This window comes from Chenopodium quinoa, unplaced genomic scaffold, assembly GCF_001683475.1.
Source record: "Chenopodium quinoa cultivar QQ74 unplaced genomic scaffold, ASM168347v1, whole genome shotgun sequence".
Classification (NCBI taxonomy): domain Eukaryota; kingdom Viridiplantae; phylum Streptophyta; class Magnoliopsida; order Caryophyllales; family Amaranthaceae; genus Chenopodium; species Chenopodium quinoa.
Window position 1 is genome coordinate 1,516,830 of NW_018745177.1, and position 5,230 is coordinate 1,522,059.

Consider the following 5,230-nt stretch of genomic DNA (forward strand, 5'->3'; position numbering starts at 1 on the left):
CATCATTAGCTTACCTTAGCCTAAGAGTCACCATCTTTTGACTCTTCTAAAAATAATATCTTTCCACACACTTAGCCATTGCGGCCTTACCTTAGTGTCACTTTCACATACTGCACAAATACATGACCAAATATACTTCCCTTAGGAACCCTTTTTCATGAAATCTTAACACAATGTTGAACCATTCCTTGTCATATCAACATCACTCATCAATCATAATCATCATTTCATCGAAGTATGAAGTGCTTAGCCTTCGTGCCTAAGTTACCCAAATACTTTCATCATTGAGTCAACTAGGATAGCCTAGATGAATTAACCTTTGCACCTTGAGAGATAGTATCAAATAACATTTGACTAAGCTCATTTAACATGCATCTTCAAAAAACTTAACTTCGATTTTTTTTTCGCATCTTTCTTTTTCGGGAGAAAGTTGGTACCCTCCACAAAAATGACAGAATTTTTTTGCTTTTTTGCATTTTCGAGTCGCACGATCACAATACAACGCACACACGGGTCGTGAGTCACACGTGTCGTTTCACTTCGAGTCGAGTCAACCTCGAGTCAATCACATTAAGTCAAGTTTATACCTTGAGTCGTGTCAAGTCAATGAGTCAAGCGACATTAAAACTTAGGTCAACCCTAAAATAATTAAAGAGATTAGCAAAGTCCTATAGTCAAAGATAAATACAAGTGCATCCCAGCGGCAGCAAGAGCAAAATAGGGAAGACCCTACTTCAGCGCCAGACGACAACATCTAGCGTCTGGAAACAGATCACAGCGCCAGAGGCATTGCAGCGGCGACAGAACGCTCAACCACTCAGATCAGTTATTTCAACCTCTTTCAGCAATTTCGGGTTCCTTGGTATGCCAGTTAGCCCTTATAAGCAATTTGACATGATTAAGTACTCGGCTTGATTACAATCGCAATAAGTGATCGACATGATGAATGATCATCTCACTTAGCTTTAAGCGCCTAAGCATTGGCTCAGCAAAGGCACCGATGTAATGGTTCATAAGCAACAAAGGCACCAACATACTAGTTCAGAAAACACCGACATACTGGTTCAGAAGCACTGACATACAGTTTCACAATTCAAAGGCACCGACATACTGGTTCAGAAGCACCGACATACAGGTTCACAATTCAAAGCACCGACGTACTGGTTCACGAGCAGCAAAAGCGCCGACGCACTGGCCAAAGCAAAGTTCAAGTGAGCTTTAAAGATTGACAAGTGTTGGTCTTTGGTGATTTTCTTCGGAATATTATCGCAACAACTGAGGATGACTTCAAGTAAAGTTATTTTCGACGACATTCGCTAAGATTGTGGAGGTTGTCACCAAAGATTTGAGAAGATAGCACGAGATGGGCGGTCTTCGACGACATTCTCTAAGATTGTGGAAGTTAACACCAAAAGATTTGAGAAGATAGCACGAGATGGGCGGTTTTCGACGGCATTCGCTAAGATTGTGGAAGTTGTCACCAAAGATTTGAGAAGATGGCACGAGATGGGCGGTTTTCGACGACATTCGCTAAGATTGTGGAGGTTGTCACCAAGATTTGAGAAGGACGGTTCGTGATGAGGCGGTTTTCGACGACTTTTGCTATCATTGGGAAGGTTGTCACTATAATTCAAGAAAAAGGCTCAAGATGTAGCAACATTGATCGGCGGCGTTCCCTAGCTTGTGGAGGGTTGTCACAAACAACTGGAGGTGATTTCAAGAGAAGTTATCTTCGATAGCATTCCCTAGATTGTGGAAGGTTGTCACAACAGCAAATGCAACAAATCGGTTACCCTGAGAGACGTGTGCTCGACGGTGCAAGATACACGTTTCTTAACTCTTTTATCTGTTTAAACTAACGCTAGTTTGCAGGTATCGACGTTACAAGAGTGTTTTAGGATCGCAAAACGTTCTGAGTCATTCTCCGTCCCTATCGATACTTTGACTTTTGTTTTCGAAACGTGCGTTTCTCAAAACTCAGTCAAAGTGCGGGCTTCTGTAAACACCCATTTGTGTCTCCCCAAAACCAAACCCAGTGATGATTACCTTTCACGCCGAATCATAATCGAATGAAGTGAAAGTGTGGAAAGTCTAGTGTTGCGGATAGTTTTTAATTCTTTTCTTTCTCTCTGTTTTTGAAAACCTATTTAAAGAAAACAACCAATCCAGTTTGGTTTGGTCCATGGAAAGGGTCCAATAATAGTGTAGTTGGATGGGGTTTGAAAAGACCTTTCCAACGATATATTATAAGCCCAATTCCGATGAATAATGAGGAAGTTATGGCCAAATTACTAAACTGGCCCGGTTTGATTTTTATGTGCGGCCCAATGATCTAGAGGTGGGCCTAATATTGATTTATCATTTCTAATGCAATTAGAATTGATTTTAGTCTTCTAGATTCTTGTAGAAGGTTCTTTTCATTCCTAATTTAATTAGCATTGATAAATTGACTTCGGTTGACTTTTTAGAGTTTTAATCAGAATAAAAGAAGTGTTTTTAAATAAAAATACGATTTTGCCCTTCTGTACTGCTAAATTTTATCAAAATTAAGAAAACGCGTGAAAACGGCTATTAGCGCCTGGCGCTAACCTTCAACGCCTGGCGCTAATGTTCACTGTCTGGCGTCAATAGTGTTTTATTATCATTGAAACTCTGATTCGTTTTTCTATCCACCCGGCTGATTATCTCTATAAATAGCCTCCTAAAATCTCCGTTTTCAATCATCAATTCTTCTAATTCTCTCTCACCAACTCTCATCAAGAATTTCTTGATTTTCTCTCCCTCTTTTCTAAGCCTAGCCTTTTACAAATACAATTCCTCATACATTAGCACTAGACATACCTAGCATTGTTCGAAGTTGCCTTCGCCCTAGACATGAAAGGTTTGATTTCTGAGGGTTTGGTCCCAAATCTAGCTAGTCTAAACTTTCTTTAATCTTTCTTTCAATTATTTAATTTAATTGTTTGATTTATTATTTTTCTTGAAGTTACTAACGTGTGTATTTTGTTATTAGAAACAGATATGAGGCATCTAAGTAAGTGCTTTAATTGTCTGCATTGTTATTATGATATAGAAATCATGATTAGATTATTTTATTGATTCCTAGTATCATGTTAGGATGCTTTTCTTAATTTGATGTTTAGAATGACAACAATAAGTTCCTAGTATCATGTTTAGGGTAAAGAATATAATGTCAATTATGATTTCTATGATGCCTTTTATTGTCTTTCCTAATAGCATGCTAGTATCATGTTAGGGCTATATATTTGATCTTTATTATTTAGTGACATGCTAGGGTTTTTTTATTAATCTTGTTAGTATCATGCCTAGGATCTTGCTATTATTATGCTTTAACATGATTCATGATTATTTTAATTATTATTATTTTGAATATTATTATGATGTTGCTTGATATTATTTATTGTTATTGTTTGATCACACCTTTTATGCATGTTTAAAGAGAATTGGTACTTGTAATCACGCTTAATAAGATAATTAATAGTCTTGTTTAGGGTTAATTTGATTATGATTCAAGTGATCGCCAATAATAGGTTTATTTGTGCATTAATATTCAACCAACATAGATTAAACAGGTTTAGGGTAAACCTATTGATTGCATGTTAGTCAGAAAGCGCACATGAATACGATCAGAATAAAGTAGAGGCCTATAATTAGGGCATGTTCAATCTCTTTTAGGTTGGATTTGTACCTTCATCCCCGAACTACCAGTCATGGTTCCAGACCTATTGGAGTTGACGATCTCCTGGATCGTTAAGGGGTGTAACCTTCACTTCGTGAACGGTTTACAAGTTCCTAAAACTTGTTGGCGACTCTTTTGCTCTAGCTTCCTTCCCTTTGGACGCCACCGTACTTTAGTGTATGATCACAGTGGGGTTCAAGCTAGGGGTAATGCTTGAAATATTCCCTACACCCTTAAACCTAATTGAATTCTTTAAAGAAGCCTTTAATCCTAATTGAATCCTTTTTAAGTCCCTTTTATTCTAATTGAATCCTTTAAAATCCAAATGTCAATTAACAATACTAAACAATCCTAATAATCCTAAATATAGTAGTTAAGCACTATTAACAATTTAATAGAAAATCAAATTTAATCCTTGAAAAATCAATTTAGACACTATTAACATTCCTCATTATAGTCAAATAATGTTATTGAAAGTTATATCCTAATTACAATCCTTATTGGAATTGAGCTCAATTACTATCCTACTATAAAGTGAAATGTATTTAACAACCTTATTAAATGAAACTCAACTAATCCTACTTTTAGTTAGTAAACTATTCTTTCATAAATGAAAATAGGCAAAATACCTCGCTTTGCGTGTCGAGGAATATCTCGATTTGTGTATTGTTATTTTTTGTGACGGACATTGTTCGGGTAAGGTTTCGGGTGTCATTTTTACCCTTAATGGCTCCAAATTAAGCTGGGAATTCGCAAAAAAGTAATGGAAATACCTCGTTTTGCGTGTCGAGGAAATCGAGGTATTTTCGTAATAATAATAATAATAATAATAATAATAATAATAATAATAATAATAATAAAAATAATAATAATAATAATAATAATAATAATAATAATAATAATAATAATAATAATAATGATAATAATAATAATAATAATAATAATAATAATAATAATGATAATGATAATAATAATAACAATAATAATAATAATAATAATAATAAAATAAATAAAAAAAATTTTATAAAATAAAAACATTTTTTTATTAAAAAAAAATCGTCGAAATCTGGCCACTTTTGGCCGGAAAATTTCTTGTGTGGTGCTAAGTGCACCCATGGTAATAATTTAGGGTGTTTTGGCTATTTTTCTTAGTTCAGGGTGCTGAGTGCACCCAAGCCAAAGTTCAGTGTTGATGCCAATTTTGGCATGAAAATATGATAAATAATTGCCAACATCAATTTATGTTGTTGATGTCAATATTAGACATTAAGAAATAAAAGTACGAAATTAACACAAAACTCAATGACAATACACTTATAGCCCTATTCAATATCCCAAAACACAATACCCTAAACCCCAAACCATCTGTGAACCCTAAACCTTGTGTTAACCCTAAACCCCATATTCTAAAACACTAGTGAATTATGACAGTGTATATATCAACATAACAATAAAAATGTTAATATGACAATATAAAATAAATTAGATAACTATGTTTACCCTATCCCTATATCCTGGACCTTGCAACTT